The sequence below is a fragment of the Nerophis ophidion genome, linkage group LG05, assembly GCF_033978795.1.
Source record: "Nerophis ophidion isolate RoL-2023_Sa linkage group LG05, RoL_Noph_v1.0, whole genome shotgun sequence".
NCBI classification, from domain to species: Eukaryota; Metazoa; Chordata; class Actinopteri; order Syngnathiformes; family Syngnathidae; genus Nerophis; species Nerophis ophidion.
In genome coordinates this window covers 47,865,317-47,884,721 of record NC_084615.1, presented here as the reverse complement: position 1 = coordinate 47,884,721, position 19,405 = coordinate 47,865,317, and the positions used below count along the sequence as shown (strand labels likewise).

General features: G+C 40.5%; 1 long non-coding RNA gene across 1 annotated transcript; it reads right to left on the bottom strand.

Annotated features, from left to right (window-relative positions):
* Window positions 1–15,206: 15,206 nt before the first annotated feature.
* LOC133552373 (uncharacterized) lies at window positions 15,207–17,930 on the bottom strand. The gene is made up of 3 exons (XR_009806690.1): window positions 16,872–17,930; window positions 15,596–16,789; window positions 15,207–15,500 (listed from the first exon to the last, which is right to left on the bottom strand). It is a non-coding gene; the product is annotated as an uncharacterized LOC133552373 (long non-coding RNA).
* Window positions 17,931–19,405: the final 1,475 nt, after the last annotated feature.

Below are 19,405 nucleotides of genomic sequence, written 5' to 3'. Positions count from 1 at the left end.
GTACACTTATAAATGATGAAGAATTATATCTATCTGGGATTAATTGTGATTAATCGTGATTAATTGTGCGTTAACCATGAACAAACTGCAATTAAATATTTTAATCGTTTGGCCGCCTTAATTTGTTACATCATTTCGGTCATCAACACCAGCAAAGCTACAGGATAAGTCTTTGTCTTTCATTTTTTGATTTTATTACCCTTCCACAATTTCTCTCTCTGTCACTCTCTTACAACTTACCTTCTTTAGTCTTCTTTATGCCTTACTTGATTGATTTTGTTTCTCACCATTTCAACTCTTGTAGACATTTTCAGGACACAACCTGTAAAGTAAACACTCACTCTACATCATCTCCAATTAAATTACTTATAATGTCAGCACATTATTGACTTCTTTATGCTGATATAGCCAGCCTACCCCCCCCCCCCCCCCCCCAACCCCCGCGCCCCCCATAAACACACACACACATGCACACACACACATGCACACACACACACACTTGTATTTGTTACCTTTTTGAGACCTACCTACCTCTTTCGGACCACCCTTTCTAGATACATAAAGATTTGTATTTCCAACATTAATAATATATTTTGTTATTGTTTTTTAATCTTCATTATTTACTTCAAGTTGTTACAGTAGCTCTCTCTCTCTCTCTCTCTCTCTCTCTCTCTCTCTCTCTCTCTCTCTCTCTCTATTTTATATAGATATATATATATATATATATTTTTTTTTTTGTTACATTGTTTTATTCATTTATTTATTAATTTGGGCCAAATGGGGCACGTTTCAGTTCCTTACACACATTTGTTATTACATATGTTGGCCAGAGGGGGAGCACTTCACATTTTGAGACACACTTGTTATTTTATATGTTTACCAGAGGGAGGCACTTTTGAAACCAGCAACTGGTCAAATTGATAAATGCCTCCTTTTTGGGACCACCTTAATTTTGATTCTCTATTACAGTGGTTCTCAACCTTTTCTCAGTGATGTACCCCCTGGGAACATGTTTTTAATTCAAGTACCCCCTAATCAGACCAAAGCATTTTTGGTTGAAAAAAAAGAGATAAAGAAGTAAAATACGGCACTATGTCACCAATTTCTGATTTATTAAAGTGTATAACAGTGCAAAATATTGAGCATTTGTAGTGGTCTTTCTTGAACTATTAGAAAAAAAGATATAAAAATAAATAAAAACTTGTTGAATAATAAACAAGTGATTCATTTATAAATAAACATTTCTACACATAGAAGCAATCATCAACTTAAAGTGCCCTCTTTGGGGATTGTAATAGAGATCCATCTGGATTCATGAACTTCATTTTAAACATTTCTACACAAAAAAATAAATCTTTAACATCAATATTTATGGAACATGTCCACAAAAAATCTAGCTGTCAACACTGAATATTGCATTGTTTTTTAGGGCTTCACGGTGGAAGAGGGGTTAGTGCGTCTGCCTCACAATACGAAGGTCCTGCAGTCCTGGGTTCAAATCCAGGCTCGGGATCTTTCTGTGTGGAGTTTGCATGTTCTCCCCGTGAATGCGTGGGTTCCCTCCGGGTACTCCGGCTTCCTCCCACTTCCAAAGACATGCACCTGGGGATAGGTTGATTGGCAACACTAAATTGGCCCTTGTGTGTGAATGTGAGTGTGAATGTTGTCTGTCTATCTGTGTTGGCCCTGCGATGAGGTGGCGACTTGTCCAGGGTGTACCCCGCCTTCCGCCCGATTGTAGCTGAGATAGGCGCCAGCGCCCCCCGCGACCCCGAAAGGGAATAAGCGGTAGAAAATGGATGGATGGATGGATGCATTTCTTTTTCACAGTTTATGAACTTACATTCATATTTTGTTTAAATATTATTCAATAAATATATTTATAAAGGATTTCTGAATTGTTGCTATTTTTAGAATATTTTTGAAAAATCTCACGTACCCTTTGGCATACCTTCGAGTACCCCCAGGGGTACGCGTACCCTCATTTGAGAACCACTGCTCTATTAGATGCGATGGTTTTCCATTATTGGGACCATGATTTATGTCCTAAAATGTTCACAAGCCCTCATATGGAAGGTACTTTTCCTTGTTGATGTCTCAAGAAGGCTAGAAATACAAGAACACACACACACACACACACACACACACACACACACACACACACACACACACACACACACACACACACACACACACACACACACACACACACACACGCACACAATTTGTAGTTCACGCACACAAGCCAGGAATAATTCCATTCAATTTATTTGGAACATGTTAAAATGTCGCTATTACACACATTTTGCCCAAGTGATCAGCCATTTGGTCCATCCGTGTGCTATAAGTAGCAAACAAATAAATAAATAAATAAATAAAAGGAAAGAAAGAAAGAACCAAATGAACCCCACATGAGCAAGAACTTGGCAATGGAGGCAAGGAAAAACTAGTGTCTGTCTGTTTCAGATAATTACGTCAATGAGTGTGTCTGATGTGTTTAGTAGCCTGAAATCGTATTAATACAACACCTCTGCGGCGTTTGATGTGCGTCTGCAAGTGTCAGGGAAGTGTGGTCGGGATGTGTTGGGACATGTGTGTCCTTTTAAAGACACACACCTTCCAAAGAGTCCAATGATGGCTCTCATCCTTATTATGTTGGAAGGTTGTCCTTCTCTCATAGCCAGGAAGTGACGGCGATGTATCGAGGGTTGCGAAACCATTCTGACACACACACACACACACACACACACACACACACACACACACACACACACACACACACACACACACACACACACACACACACACACACACACACACACACACACACACACACACACACAGTTTTGGCAGAGACAGGTTTGGACAGATGGAAGGACAACAAAGAGCAGCATGGAAAAGGAATTTAACCCGACAAACTGTTTAGCTTGAACGAGACCCTGCCTTACTTTAATTAATTTGTTTAATCACTCACTCCCAGCCCAATATTATAATATTTATCACAAATAATCATGTTAAATAAGAGGTGCACAATAGTGTGTTGATGTGTGTGAACATTGATGATGGAATTCAGATTAAAAGTTATTTAATAACCATGTTGTTTGAGCATAGTTTTAATGCTAGTTAGTTCTGATTGTTTGTGTTTCCAAAAAGCACTATTGTGTACTTAATCCACTTTTGAGTCATACAAAAAGCACTTGTGCAACGTAATACTGGTCATAAAACACCATAATATTAGTGAGTGGGAGAGAAGCACAAAAAAGTTAGCAACATTAGCATAGTGAACTACATGATAACATTACATTTTAACTAACACTAAGTTAGCAAACCCATGTGAGCTACATGTTAACATTGACATCATGTTAGTTTAGCAATACTAGTACATCTAAGTGAACTGTATGCTAACATTACATTTTAACATCATTTTGAAATCCAGCAAAACACTCACGGAAAATGTGGAGCAGATGATGTCCACAAAGTAGTGCGTACAAGAGCTTGGCATCAAAGGATCGTCAATAGTCACCAGTACAACAGAGAATAACACAAACATAGCTATGTGAACTATGTGCTAACCTTACAATTTATTATCATAGTAGGTTAGCAAATAGATTGAGCAAAAAAAAAAAGGATATTTAGTATTTTTCTATGGGAAATATATTGAATATTCCAAACAATATATTTGTGTGGAAAGAAGTTGTTTGGAAGCCAACTTCCATGAATCCAGAGGTTGTTTACTCCGTGTTTGTTGAAATGGTCATGCAGCTGTGTATATAAATAAACATTGATGGATTGATTGATTGCTTGATTGATTGATTCTAGAGTCCAGCAGTGAGAACAGTCCTTGGTAGGGGTTCGAGGAGTCTCTGTAGATTTTCTAAGCCCTGGTCAGGCAGCGGCTTTTCGCAATTTCCAGGATAGGAGGAAGAGGAGTCCTAATGATCTTGTGAGATTCTCCCCAAAAATCAGCAGTTCAGAAATCAAACAAACCGAAAGTGTGTGAAGACAAGAATCCTGACTGTAATCGATTGTGCCGGTGATGAAGTTAAAAATAAACAAAGACCAAACAGAAAGGAACATCAAAGATCAAGGAAAGTTGAAGATCAAACAGTTCCAAAGTAAAATTGCTGTGGAAAGCAGCTCTGAGGAGAGTAGAGGAGCCATGCCACTTTGGAGCATGGGGATACGGGGATCAAAGTAGTAAACCAGATGTCTCAGATCTGATAGTTGGTGACTTTGTCATCGTAAGATTTGCATCCAAATGCAGGAGCCACATGACGTTGGCTTGGCTGACATCGATGTGAGTGGCAGATATCTCAGAATAATCACTGGCAGTAAGAAACCCACCTTTGCAACCATGTGATAGGATGAAGCCTCTTTCCAGCTGAGTGATGTGCTGAAAAACTTACTTTCACTTTCAAAAGGCTGGGGGAACTACAGGCAGGGAGTAACAGTTTATATTTTAGAGCAACCTTCAAAAAATTGTTAGCACAATATTCTAGGTTTACATTTTAAAACACAGATGGTCAGTTTACCCCCAGATGGATCAACTTACCCACTGACTTGGTTCTATTTACCCCTCAGCCATCACACAGGGCAAATTGAGTCAGAGAAGTCACTATTGTTGGCAGCTTTGACACGGATTTATTCTGATAATTTCATTTGATAGAAGACATCCTAAAATACTAATTGAGTGTCATTTTCCATTACCCCCAGGTCAACATAAGTAAAAAGTGACTCATCTTACGCCGTGCCTCCCTACTGTAGGATATATGATGATAAGAAATGCAGGTGGAAGGTGCTGTGCCGTCACAACACACTGCACCTGCAAAACATCCTTATGTTGGATTATGAAGAGGACAGGAAGTGACAAAGAGCGAGGTCTACATCTCATAGATAGCCAGTTTGTGTTTATCATTACTTTATCAGTCTGAAGCAGATGTCACCAGACTATTCAACACACGTACACACACACACACACACACACACACACACACACACACAACACACACACACACACACACACACACACACACACACACACACACACACACACACACACACACACACACACACACACACACACAAAATGTATGAGGCTGAACTTCAGTATAGAATTCAGATAAGCCTGTGAGTGAGAAAGTAGAATAAAAGACGATGGCGGTTTCCCACAGATTACCGATGGGGGCGTGGCCGGGGCAGGCCCAATATGACGTCGTCATGTAATTTGCGTAATTGGCAATGATGCATATATTTTTAAGGTAAAGAAAAAATTGTATTCATTCATTTTAAACCAAATCTGTGTTATTAAAAATTAATATTAACCCAGTGAGTGTGTGAATGTCAATCAATCAATCAATGTTTACTTATATAGCCCTGAATGTTCTCTGTCTATCTGTGTTGGCCCTGGGATCAGGTGGCGACTTGTCCAGGTTATACTCCGCCTTCTGCCTAAGTGTAATTTGTAATGGATACTAGGTAGCTTAGAGTGACTGTATTAATAAGATAACTGTATAATTGTAATAACTGTAACGGATATAAAATACCCTAGCTGTGTGTGATGGAAAATTGTAAAGGATATTGGCTAGCTGTGTGTGATGGACAATCCTAACAGATCCAAGCTAGTTTAGCTGCAATGGACAATTGTGACAAATGCTATCAAGCCTAGCCGAACTTGATGGACTGTTGTAACAACTGTAATGGATGCAAGCTGACTTAGCTCTGCCTGATGAAAATTTTTTAACAAATGCTAGCTAGTTTACCTGTGACTCAGAATCGTAGCGCATGCTGGTCGTGATGGACAATTTTAACTAAAGTTAGCTAGCCTGCATTTTTTCACAAGGGATTTTCAAAGGACATTTTTTTTCCACAAAAAAGTGTGCCAGAATTTTTTCTTGTTTTTGGTATAGCTGTACAGGTTAACATCCAGACTGGTGTCTGATTTGAACTGGCAGCTTTTAGTGTCACACATGTAACGGCTGGGCGCCATCGCGCTGCCGGGGTCATTCCTCCAAGGATGCGTCGGCATGAACACAGCAAAGGTAAGATTTAAATTATTTATTTGAGTAACAAAAGGTGCTAAGGAACGAAAACACTGGAGCTAAGCATAAAAGCAAACAAAAAGCGCTAGCTTGGAAGGCTAGGAAGACAAACAGATAAACTAAACTTGGCACGTGGGCACAAAAAGGTAAAACAACACAATAAGCATGAGAGCTAAGAAAAAGGAAAGAGTGTAGCATGAAAGCTAGCGAGTAGGCACGTAGGCTAATTAGGAACCCAGACAGAACTAACAAAAGGGGCGGGCTTAAATAAGGCAGTAATCAAAATAGAAACAGGTGTGCGTCGATAACGAGGGAGAGGTGAACTAATAAGCTACCATGGTGACCGACTAAACAGGAAATAAGAGGGTCAGACGGAGAGTGATACAAAAAATGGAAACAAAACAAATATCAGTGAAGATCCGAGCAGCGGATCGCAAAAACACAGTTGTTAAAAAGTACGTCAAAAGAGTTTTGAAAAACATATTTTTATTTATTCTCTTATTTTGGATATTTTATCATGCAAAACTGTTATGTGATACTAGGGAAGGAGACCATGACTTATATTGTTTTTGTTGTGTGTCACAACAAAAACAATATACCGTAAGTGTGCCTTTAAATGTGTTTAAACATCAAAGCATAATTCCGTTTTATTTCCGGCCTTTGTTCGTCGAGATCCTTTCTTCCTTGCAAATAAACAGCTTGTGTGCGTGTGTGCGTGTAAGTGTGTGTGTGCATGTGTGTGTGTGCGCCTGTGTGTGTGTTCAGTCACGTGTCAGTGCCTGCAGGCAGACTTGCAAACTGCTATTAACGAGGATATTGAAGCTGTAGCTCGCGGCGGCTCAACACAATTCAGTCCATTTGTCATTTTTATCAAAATGTAAATCGCATTTTCAAAAGACACCCTCAGGTCAACTTCTTCCTTGTCTGATTTTGGCGTTTCGTTGGATAAACCCGCTGCAACGAAGCTCCACTTGAAGACATTTGCTACGTTGAATTCGTCCTCGATGATTTCCTGCTCCAAAGACATAGTGACGTGTAAAAAAGCAGACTTATGTTGCCAGTCGTCACGCCAACATCAAACTTATTTATTGTTATTATTAAGTGCAAAATATGGAGGACACATTGACCCACTAGCAGGGTCTCTGCAGGTTTCAACAAGTCAATCTTAACACCATAATGAAAATAATTTAAGACCATTTTATATCCATACCAATAAAAAAGTACAAAGATATAAAGGAACATCAGGGGGCCAAAATAAATTGGAAGAATATGAAAGTATTCGGTGTTCTGAGCCGAGGATGTCCTTGTGGCTTGTGCAGCCCTTTGAGACACTTGTGATCAAGGGCTATATAAAAACAATTTGACTGATTGAAAACAAAAAGGTTAAAATAACTACATACTCCAGAATCATCTCTACTGTAAACGACTTGAAAACAACATTAGCAAACATCATAACAGCCATTTTTCACATTTGCCATAGAAGTGTTTCCTCGCAAAAGATGCAATGTGCTTCATATCAAGGGTTTTTCAGGTAACAACAACCAGAACGTCAGTTATGGTAGAAGAAAGCACGACAATATATTGTCTATGAAAGGGACTGTAAGCATCCCGACTAAAGCTAAATTTGTAATTTTTACAATGCTTTTGCGGCTGTCAGAATTGAGCAAACAGATAAAAACATGTACAGCACTACTACTGGAACTGCACAAAGTTGTGAAAAACAGGGAGTGCAGACAGAGCGATTGTCTAAAAATAAAGAAGGTGATTATGGCTTGCAAACCTCAAACAGACTTTAGATGTGAATAATGTGGATAATATTGAAATTTGCTCAGCTCTTTTTGTATCTTGTATGTATGAATACATTTGAACCTGTTTTTCATGACTTTTTTTGAAAACATATAGCTAATAAACGAGGACTAACTTCTATGTACAGTAAGCATGACAAGATGATGACAAATCTTCCTTGCTTTCCTCACCACCACAAGTGTGAACACGAAACCTTTATAGCTTTTAATGTCAGTTGCTGTGTAAACTTGGAGAAAAGATTAGGTATGAGAAGTTGACCTAAAATTATTGGAATAAATAATAGAAATAAGATATTTGTTTTTATAGTTTTACTGCTCTGAGTACACCACTATCACAGAGAAATGAGTGTGTGCTTACTGTATGTAATAATATGATTTCACTAGTAAACATCTCATGTTGCCAGCAATTAGCGCCACTTTATCCACATAACACTCCTTTGGGGGGTTTAGTTGATCCTTGTATCGTTGTGCACGTGTTTGTGGCGTTTCAGCATCTTTTGACACAGACTTATCCTGACTTATTCTTTACTTTTACATTATCATTCCATTCACTTCCACCAAAATGCATACTTGCCAACCCTCCCGAAATTCAGCGCCTCTCCCGAAAACCTCCGGGCACAAATATTATTACGAAAATCTCCCGAAATTCAGAAGGAGCTGGAGGCCACGCCACCTCCAGTTCAATGCGGACCTGAGTCAGGACAGCCTGTTTTCACGTCTGCTTTCCCACAATATAAACAACGTGTCTTCCCAATGACGTTATAACTGTAGAATGATCGAGGTCGAGTTCATGGTTTCTTATGTGGGTTTATTGTTGGGCAGTTTCATTAACGTTCTCCCAGCGTGGTAACAACACACAACAACAGCAGTCACGTTTTTGTTTACCGTAAAGCAGTTCATCTGCCGTAAACAGCAAGGTTGTGACACTCTTAAACAGGAAAATACTGCCATCTACTGTACATGCATATGGTTAGAAAAATAGTGACAGAGAATAGAAAAAAAATGGACGATTCAACCCTTAACTCAACAATGAGTAGATGAGTGTTATGAGTGTTATGAGTGCATGGCGCAGTGGAAAAGTGGCCGTGCGCAACCCGAGGGTCGGTGGTTCAATCTCCACCTACTACCAACCTCGTCACGTCCATTGTGTCCACTTCACCCTTGCTCCTGATGGGTGCTGGTTAGCGCCATGCAGTGTGAATGTGTGTGTGAATGGGTAAATGTGGAAGTAGTGTCAAAGTGCTTTGAGTACCTTGAAGGTAGAAAAGCGCTATACAAGTACAACCCATTTATATATATATATATATTATTATGTAGAAAGCTGGAACGCAAATGGCGCACGACTAAACTTGAGGTGCACCATCAAGCATGGAGTGATAGTTTAATAACTTATAAACGCATGCTTACCTTAGCTAAAACTAATTATTACTCAAATCTCATCCGCATTAATAAAAACGATCCAAAATTTTTATTTAGTACAGTAGCATCGCTAACCCAACAAGGGACTCCTTCCAGTAGCTCCACCCATTCGGCAGATGACTTTATGAAGTTCTTTAATAAGAAAATTGAACTTATTAGAAAGGAGATTAAAGACAATGCGTCCCAGCTACAACTGGGTTATAGTAACACAGATACGATTGTATATACAGCGGATACTGCAAATATCCAAAATAGTTTCTCTCGTTTTGATGAAATAACATTAGAAGGATTGTTACAACGTGTAAATGGAATAAAACAAACAACATGTTTACTTGACCCACTTCCTGGGAAACTTATCAAGGAGCTTTTTGTATTATTAGGTCCATCAGTGCTAAATATTATAAACTTATCACTTTCCTCGGGCACTGTTCCCGTTGCATTCAAAAAAGCGGTTATTCATCCTCTCCTTAAAAGACCTAACCTTGATTCTGACCTCATGGTAAACTACCGACCGGTGTCTCACCTTCCCTTTATTTCGAAAATCCTCGAAAAAATTGTTGCAGAGCAGCTAAATGAGCACTTAGCGTTTAACAATCTATGTGAAACCTTTCAATCCGGTTTCAGGGCAAATCACTCGACTGAGACAGCCCTCGCAAAATTGACTAATGATCTATTGCTAACGATGGACTCTGATGCGTCATCTATGTTGCTGCTCCTCGATCTTAGCGCTGCTTTCGATACCGTCGATCATAATATTTTATTAGAGCGTATCAAAATACGAATTGGTATGTCGGACTCAGCCCTGTCATGGTTTAACTCTTATCTTACTGATAGGATGCAGTGCGTCTCCTATAACAGTGTGACCTCGGACTATGTTAAGGTAACGTGTGGAGTTCCCCAGGGTTCGGTCCTTGGCCCTGTACTCTTCAGCATCTACATGCTGCCGCTGGGTGACGTCATACGCAAATACGGTATTAGCTTTCACTGTTATGCTGATGACACCCAACTCTACATGCCCCTAAAGCTGACCAACACGCCGGACTGTAGTCAGTTGGAAGCGTGTCTTAATGAAATTAAACAATGGATGTCCGCTAATTTTTTGCAACTTAATGCCAAAAAAACGGAAATGCTGATTATCGGTCCTGCTAGACACCGACCTCTATTTAATAATACAACTTTAACATTTGACAACCAAATGATAAAACAAGGTGACTCTGTAAAAAATCTGGGTATTATCTTCGACCCAACTCTCTCCTTTGAGTCACACATTAAAAGCGTTACTAAAACGGCCTTCTTTCATCTCCGTAATATCGCTAAAATTCGCTCATTTTTGTCCACTAAAGACGCCGAGATCATTATCCATGCGTTCGTTACGTCTCGTCTCGATTACTGTAACGTATTATTTTCGGGTCTCCCCATGTCTAGCATTAAAAGATTACAGTTGGTACAAAATGCGGCTGCTAGACTTTTGACAAGAACAAGAAAGTTTGATCATATTACGCCTGTACTGGCTCACCTGCACTGGCTTCCTGTGCACTTAAGATGTGACTTTAAGGTTTTACTACTTACGTATAAAATACTACACGGTCTAGCTCCAGCCTATCTTGCCGATTGTATTGTACCGTATGTCCCGGCAAGAAATCTGCGTTCAAAAGACTCCGGCTTATTAGTGATTCCTAGAGCTCAAAAAAAGTCTGCGGGCTATAGAGCGTTTTCCGTTCGGGCTCCAGTACTCTGGAATGCCCTCCCGGTAACAGTTCGAGATGCTACCTCAGTAGAAGCATTTAAGTCTCACCTTAAAACTCATCTGTATACTCTAGCCTTTAAATAGACCTCCTTTTTAGACCAGTTGATCTGCCGCTTCTTTTCTTTCTCCTATGTCCCCCCCTCCCTTGTGGAGGGGGTCCGGTCCGATGACCATGGATGAAGTACTGGCTGTCCAGAGTCGAGACCCAGGATGGACCGCTCGTCGGGACCCAGGATGGACCGCTCGCCTGTATCGGTTGGGGACATCTCTACGTTGCTGATCCGCTTGAGATGGTTTCCTGTGGACAGGACTCTCGCTGCTGTCTTGGAGCCACTATGGATTGAACTTTCACAGTATCATGTTAGACCCGCTCGACATCCATTGCTTTCGGTCCCCTAGAGGGGGGGGGTTGCCCACATCTGAGGTCCTCTCCAAGGTTTCTCATAGTCAGCATTGTCACTGGCGTCCCACTGGATGTGAATTCTCCCTGCCCACTGGGTGTGAGTTTTCCTTGCCCTTTTGTGGGTTCTTCCGAGGATGTTGTAGTCGTAATGATTTGTGCAGTCCTTTGAGACATTTGTGATTTGGGGCTATATAAATAAACATTGATTGATTGATTGATTGATATATATATATATATATATATATATATATATATATATATATATATATATATATATATATATATATATATATATATATATATATATACAAACCCCGTTTCCATATGAGTTGGGAAATTGTGTTAGACGTAAATATAAATAGAATACAATGATTTGCAAATCTTTTTCAACCCATATTCAATAGAATATGCTACAAAGACAACATATTTGATGTTCAAACTGATGAACATTTTTTTTGTGTGCAAATATTCATTACTTTAGAATTTGATGCCAGCAACACATGGCAAAGAAGTTGGGAAAGGTGAAAGTACATACTGATAAAGTTGAGGAATGCTCATCAAACACTTATTCGGAACATCCCACAGGTGTGCAGGCTAATTGGGAACAGGTGGGTGCCATGATTGGGTAAAAAAACAGCTTCCCAAAAATGCTCAGTCTTTCACAAGAAAGGATGCGTCGAGGTACACCCCTTTGTTCACAACTGCGTGAGCAAATAGTCAAACAGTTTAAGAACAACGTTTCTCAAAGTGCAATTGCAAGAAATTTACAGATTTCAACATCTACGGTCCATAATATCATCAAAAGGTTCAGAGAATCTGGAGAAATAACTCCACGTAAGCAGCATGGCCGGAAACCAACATTGAATGACCGTGCCCTTCGATCCCTCAGACGGCACTGTATCAAAAAACGATATCAATCTCTGAAGGATATCACCACATTGGCTCAGGAACACTTCAGAAAACCACTGTCACTAAATACAGTTCGTTGCTACATCTGTAAGTGCAAGTTAAAACTCTACTATGCAAAGCGAAAGCTATTCATCAACAACATCCAGAAACGCCGCCGGCTTCTCTGGGCCCGAGATCATCTAAGATGGACTGATGCAAAGTGGAAAAGTGTTCTGTGGTCTGACGAGTCCACATTTCAAATAGTTTTGGGAAATATTCGACATCGTGTCATCCGGACCAAAGGGGAAGTGAACCATCCAGATGGTTATCGACGCAAAGTTCAAAAGCCAGCATCTGTGATGGTATGGGGGTGCATTATTGCCCAAGGCATGGGTAACTTACACATTTGTGAAGAACCATTAATGCTGAAAGGTACATACAGGTTTCGGAACAACATACGCTGCCATCTAAGGGCCGTCTTTTTCATGGACGCCTCTGCTTATTTCAGCAAGACAATGCCAAGCCACATTCAGCACGTGTTACAACAGCGTGGCTTCATAAAAAAAGAGTGCGGGTACTTTCCTGGCCCGCCTGCAGTCCAGACATGTCTCCCATCCAAAATGTGTGGGGCATTATGAAGCGTAAAATACGACAGCGGAGACCCTGGACTGTTGAACAACTGAAGCTCTACATAAAACAAGAATGGGAAAGAATTCCACTTTCAAAGCTTCAACAATTAGTTTCCTCAGTTCCCAAATGTTTATTGAGTGTTGTTAAAAGAAAAGGTGATGTAACATAGTGGTGAACATGCCCTTTCCCAACTACTTTGTCACGTGTCGCAGCCATGAAATTCTAAGTTAATTATTATCATAAAAAAAAAATTAAGTTTGAACATCAAATATCTTGTCTTTGTAGCATATTCAACTGAATATGGGTTAAAAAGGATTTGCAAAGTATTGTATTCTGTTTATATTTACATCTAACACAATTTCCCAACTCATATGGAAATGGGGTTTGTATATATAAATTAAATATATATGTATGGCTAGAATTCACTTGGTGAATTGTAGCGGTAAATATACTCCTCCCTTCTTAACCACGCCCCCAACCACGCCCTTCCCCCCCACTTCCCAAAATCAGAGGTCACAAGGTTGGCAAGTATGCCAAAATGTTTACGAACTCCTCCTTCCTCAATGACTCCACATCCAGATCCAATAAACTTTATGTGTTTCCATCCACTCGCTTCAAGCATCCATTAAATTGATCGTTCTGGAGCTACAATCGTTGAACTTGCACTTACCTATCTTATGCAAGTCATTTGTGTTGGCTGTGGGCTTTCGTTATGTTTTCTCCGCTGCTATGCTAAGTTGTAACAACACACCGGTGCGCGTGCAGCACATATGCTGATGATGCGTAATAAATACAGCACAGACAGCCTACTTTGGTTCTGTTTTGTAGTTACTGGATAGTGTCGTCAAAAATTTAAACACTTAAAAGCAGGACTGAAGTTTATGTATGTTATAAATAAAAGTAACTGTAAATATTTTTAAGACATTTAATAATTGTATTTTAGACCTTTGATGAAATTTTATGAGAATTTTAGACATTTTAAGGCCTTAAATTCAAATTGGTGGATTTAAGACTTTTTAAGACTAAGGTCTTATTTTAAGACCATGTCTCTGCGATACATGTTGTGTATTGTCACTGGTATTGGGGTCACATTATCACCTTTATCACTTTTCCTCGGTCATGATCCTTTGCCCGGATTATATTTTGTTTAGTTTTGTTCTGTTAGTCATTTACAAATATATACTAATTTCAGTTTGTCCTATGCGTGTTGCTGGAGTTAGGAAGTAATCTTTGACATTAAGTAGAATGTGCCAGTCTTGTCTTTGGTTCAGCTTTATGAAGTGTTTATACTGTAAGTATTGTACTTATTACACAACAGCGGTTTGATTGTAGCGTGCACCTTAGTTTTAATTTTCATTACCAAATATGGAGGTGTTAAAATCGCCATGTATAATCACCAATGCTATTCAGTAGCATGTATGTAGCATATCCGATGTAAATAACCATCGAGCTAGCACATTTTAAAAGTGGACCCTTACTTTTGAGTGCTTTCTATCAGGTATGCTTGATTGTACATGGAAAATGACAACATTACCTCGGGGCATTCTGCCAAATGTTTGAGCCGGTGCAAAGTCTGCAACCAGATCTGTCGTCATATGCAACAAATGTATGAAAACTACTGTATGGTATTGTTTGTTTTTAAGTAAATAGGTGAGTAATTCGGCCAGTACTCATAAATATACAGAATTTGGTACCCATTCCTTCTTGTGTTGGAAGTGTTACTGTCTGTTATGCATCCTGTAAAAAATTGATTGATAGCCAAAAATCACCATTGTCTAATATGGTTCTTCTGAAAAATGTTTTTTAGACCATCTAAGCGCTTACTCGCTGCATGTATCCACCATACGTCAGCTGCTAAGGAGCTTTTGTAGCCTGTTTTGAATTTTTTTTTGTGTAATTTATATACCAGACAGTACATTGCGAGAATTGGTTTGAATCAATAATCAATTCTGAATTGAATCTTCACCCCAAGAATCTGTATCAAATGGTGAGTTGTTGTAAGATTCACAGTCCTCACAGGGAGGAGTGATTCAAATGTCAAAGTGCATGTCCCTCGATGAACCATAGCTCAAAAGCACTCATGCATCACCTGGTTGGGATGTGACCAACACCATGCTTGACTGTAGACACGAGTATTTGCTACTCACTAATTTTTACACAGCGGGCAGCACGGTAGGGTACAAGCAGTAGAAAATGGATGGATGGATGATTTTTACACAATAATGTTTGTGTTTGTTTTGTACTATGCAAAGGGACTCCAAAGTAGAACTGTGGTTTAAAGGGTTTATTAAAACCTTTGATGAATGTGTGGGGTGTGTATGCTAGTGAGTGAATGCGGCCGATGAGTAGAATTAACATTGTGGGATTTACCAGAGGATGTTGTCGGTGCGTGTTGAATGTATCTTTCGTTGAACCCAAGGGGGAAGGCAAAGAGGCAGTTAGTAGGGAGGCAAGCAGTCGGGGGCCGGAGACAGGCAACGATGTCCGGGTCCAAGCAGTGGTCGAGGATTGGGGAAGGCAAGCAAAGATCCGAGAGGAAGTCGTGAGGCAAGACACGGTCGCCGAAGACACTGTGGAAGACACAAAGGACATCAAGACGGGAACGAGGAAAAGCACAAAGTAGGTGAGCAAGGAACGAGGGAGGGGTGCCAGACGTGATGCTTACTCAGTGGAGATAGGCAATGTCCTGGCGAAGGTTCCCTGGCTTCCTTGGCTTTTTATGCCGCTTCTGTGACATCTCGGTGGCATTGTGGTGACGAGTTGTTCTCTCGTGGGTGCAGCAAAGATGAAACACAGCGTGAGGGTAAGGATAATGATTTGTTTACACACTAAAGAACACTATAAAACAGACTAGGAAACGAAACACTTTGCACGAAGGCACTAACAAACAAAACAACAGAACTAGCGTGGAAGCTAGAAAGAACAGAAAGCGTGAGAACTAGGGAAAAGAACAAACAAAATAGCGTGGAAGCTAATCGAGCGCTAATAGTTACCACAATGCTGGAATGCGACGTCATCTGTTACGTGGGAGCAAACAAGAGTCCAAGAATGAATGTCCAACAAAGGCGGTCTTAAATAAGGAGGAAAATCTTGAGGCAGGTGTGCGTGATTAAACGGAAGGCAGGTGACACAAGTACAATGCTAGGACAACAGACACAAACTAGGAAGTGCCACAAAGAACTGAGGAAGACAAATACAAGACAGAATGTGATAACAAACAGAACCAAAGCCAGAATATGCCATGATCCAAGACGTGGATCATGACAGCTTCCTCTAGTCAGGTCCAGATGCGCTGATGCGTGATTGTCTGCAGCCTTGTCGGTGCGTGGGCGTGTTGCGCCCAGTTTGAGCAGGGGCGTGTCCGGGGAGCAGGCAGAGGAGGAATTGTGACACTCAGTAGCATGAGGAACAAGGGTTAGAGTCCACGCCGTGACAGTGTTGGCTCATTTTCAGTGCATAGGACATCATTGCTGCTGTACATGTTATGTTTTACAAATGGAGGTGACGGCAAACGGAAACTAGGTGGCAATAGTGTACAGAGATTTAATATATATAGTGAATATATCTATATATAATACTGATAATAATAAATAAACAATACTAATAAACTATAGAATGGTGTGTGTCAACAACCCAAGATTATGTATGGTGTAAGACTATGTAAAGTATTTAATTGGAGTGTGTGTTACCAATGTGTTGGAGACGCGGTGCAGTCAGACGAGGGCAAGGCAGGCAGGGAAGTCCAAAGTCCAAGCGAGGGGGCCAAAGGCGGGAGAGCGAGTCCAAAGTCCAAAGACGAGGTCGGGGATCCAGGAAGGCAAACAGGTCCAGGAGTGAAACAGCAGGGGTGACACGAGTGCTGTGGGAAGAGCGGGAGACACAGGGATCAGGGTAACAAAAGGCAACAAGGAAACAGGTAACGAGCGAGGTAGTAGATTCACCATATGAGAACTAAGTTCCCTCGCCGATCCTAAGTCCACTGGTCCCTTTATACAGCCTCACGTCATCAGTCACCGTTGCCGACTGCGGCCGGCTGGGGCGGAGAGTGGGCGCGGTCCGCTTGATGAGCGCGGGGGCATGTCTGGAGTACACTGTCAGCGGATCCTCTGGTTGGACCAGCAGCAGAGGGTGACGCAGAATGCGCATGTCCCACAACAGTACAAGCGGTACACTGACTACGCTAGGTTACGTTGGTATAGTTCCTCAAGGAACTATACTCAAGGAACTGTACTAGAGAAACTTCGCTACAATGTGAGAGGGAGTAGGTTTTTGTGAGACATAGCAATGCAAGACATTATTGACCGAGCTTTTGGAGACCAAATCATCAATCAGGTGTTTGAGGAGGAAAGGTGAGGAAAAAACAATTACAGAACAGATGGTGTGGCACGGAGGAGGCAAAGGACAGAGGTAGAAGGAGGCAATGGAGATAGAAGCAGCAAAGAGAATATTGACCTGTTAAAAATGCATGAGGTGTCGAGAGTGCAGCCGCTCATCCTTAATGGTGGATCTGAAACAGCTAAAACATTATCTCCGCACTTGGAGGTTTCCAAAGTGCTCATCATCACCTTGTGTTGTTTTCTCTCTTAGTCGTCTAGTTATATGCAGTCTGTGATGTGAAGGAGTGACTTAAAGGTCAGTGAGTAATACGCCCACTTAAACCATCATGTCTGAATTGGTGAGTCACCCGCCAAACTCCAAACAAATGTCTCTTCTAGCTCTCAAATTATTCTCTTTTACACAGCAAATACTCAAACTTCAAAGCTCCAAGACAAATTGGCCCAGAGTAAAGATGTGGTTCTGTTTCCTTCAGGCCGAATAACTTTGTATCGTACTATTTTTGAGGAGGACCCATAGCAACCAAACTTAGAATTACAAGTTCTCTGAGTGTATTTTTTAACCTGAAAATGAATCTGGTATGTATTTTCCTTTATTATCAATTTGTTTTTTAAGTAACCAATATGTCATGACGCGGAGTACAACCCGCATTTCCTCGGCGGCTGGATCTGATGAAGTGATTTCTGGTCCAGAACATATTTTGCTTTATTTATTGACATATTTCTTGCCACTTTATGTTGTATTTTTTTATGAGGTTTCCAGTTAATTTCCTCATCTATTATTACAATCAAAATGTGTTGTGTTTTTTTTCAATTTCCGTCTATTTGTTTCTGTTTCCATCTTTTTTTTTCTATGGTTAATTATGTGCATTATTTTTGTTTTACTAAGATTCAAAGATAGTCTTTTTTTGTGGAACCATCTCTGGAATGTACAAACCCCGTTTCCGTATGAGTTGGGAAATTGTGTCAGATGTAAATATAAACGGAATACAATATTTTGCAAATCATTTTCAACCCATATTCAGTTGATTATGCTACAAAGACAACATATTTGATGTTCAAACTGATAAACATTTTTTTCTTTTCAAATAATCATTAAAACTTTAGAATTTGATGCCAGCAACATGTGAAAAAGAAGTTGGGAAAGGTGGCAATAAATACTGATAAAGTTGAGGAATGCTCATCAAACACGTATTTGGGACATCCCATAGGTGTGCAGGCTTTTTGGGAACAAGTGGGAGCCATGATTAGGTATAAAAAAAGCTTCCATGAAATGCTAAGTAATTCACAAACAAGGATGGGGCGAGGGTCACCAATTTGTAAGCAAATCGTCGAACAGTTTTAGAACAACATTTCTCAGCGAGCTATTGCAAGGAATTTAGGGATTTTACCATCTACGGTCCGTAAAATCAACAAAAGGTTCAGAGAATCTGGAGAAATCACTGCACGTAAGCGATGATATTATGGACCTTTGATCCCTCAGGCAGTACTACATCAAAAACCGACATCAGTGTGTAAAGGATATCATCACATGGGCTCAGGAACACTTCATAAAACCACTGTCAGTAACTACAGTTGGTCGCTACATCTGTAAGTGCAAGTTAAAACTCTACTATGCAAAGCAAAACCCATTTATCAACGACACCCATGAACGCCGCTGGCTTCGCTGGGCCCAAGCTCATCTAAGATGACTGATGCAAAGTGGAAAAGTGTTCTGTGGTCTGACGAGTCCACATTTCAGACTATACTTGGAAACTGTGGACGTGGTGTCCTCTGGAAGAAAGAGGATAATAACCATCCGGATTGTTATCGACGCAAAGTGATGGTATGGGGGTGTATTAGTGGCCAAGGCATGGGTAACTTACACATCTGTGAAGGCACCATTAATGCTGAAAGGTCCATACAGGTTTTGGAGCAACATATGTTGTCATCCAAGCAACGTTATCATGGACGCCTCTGCTTATTTCAGCAAAACAATGCCAAGCCACGTGTTACAAGAGCGCGGCTTCGTAGTAAAAGAGTACGGGTACTTTCCTGGCCCGCCTGTAGTCCAGACATGTCTCCCATAGAAAATGTGTGGCGCATTATGAAGCGTGAAATACGACAATAAGACCCCGGACTGTTGAACAACTTAAGCTGTA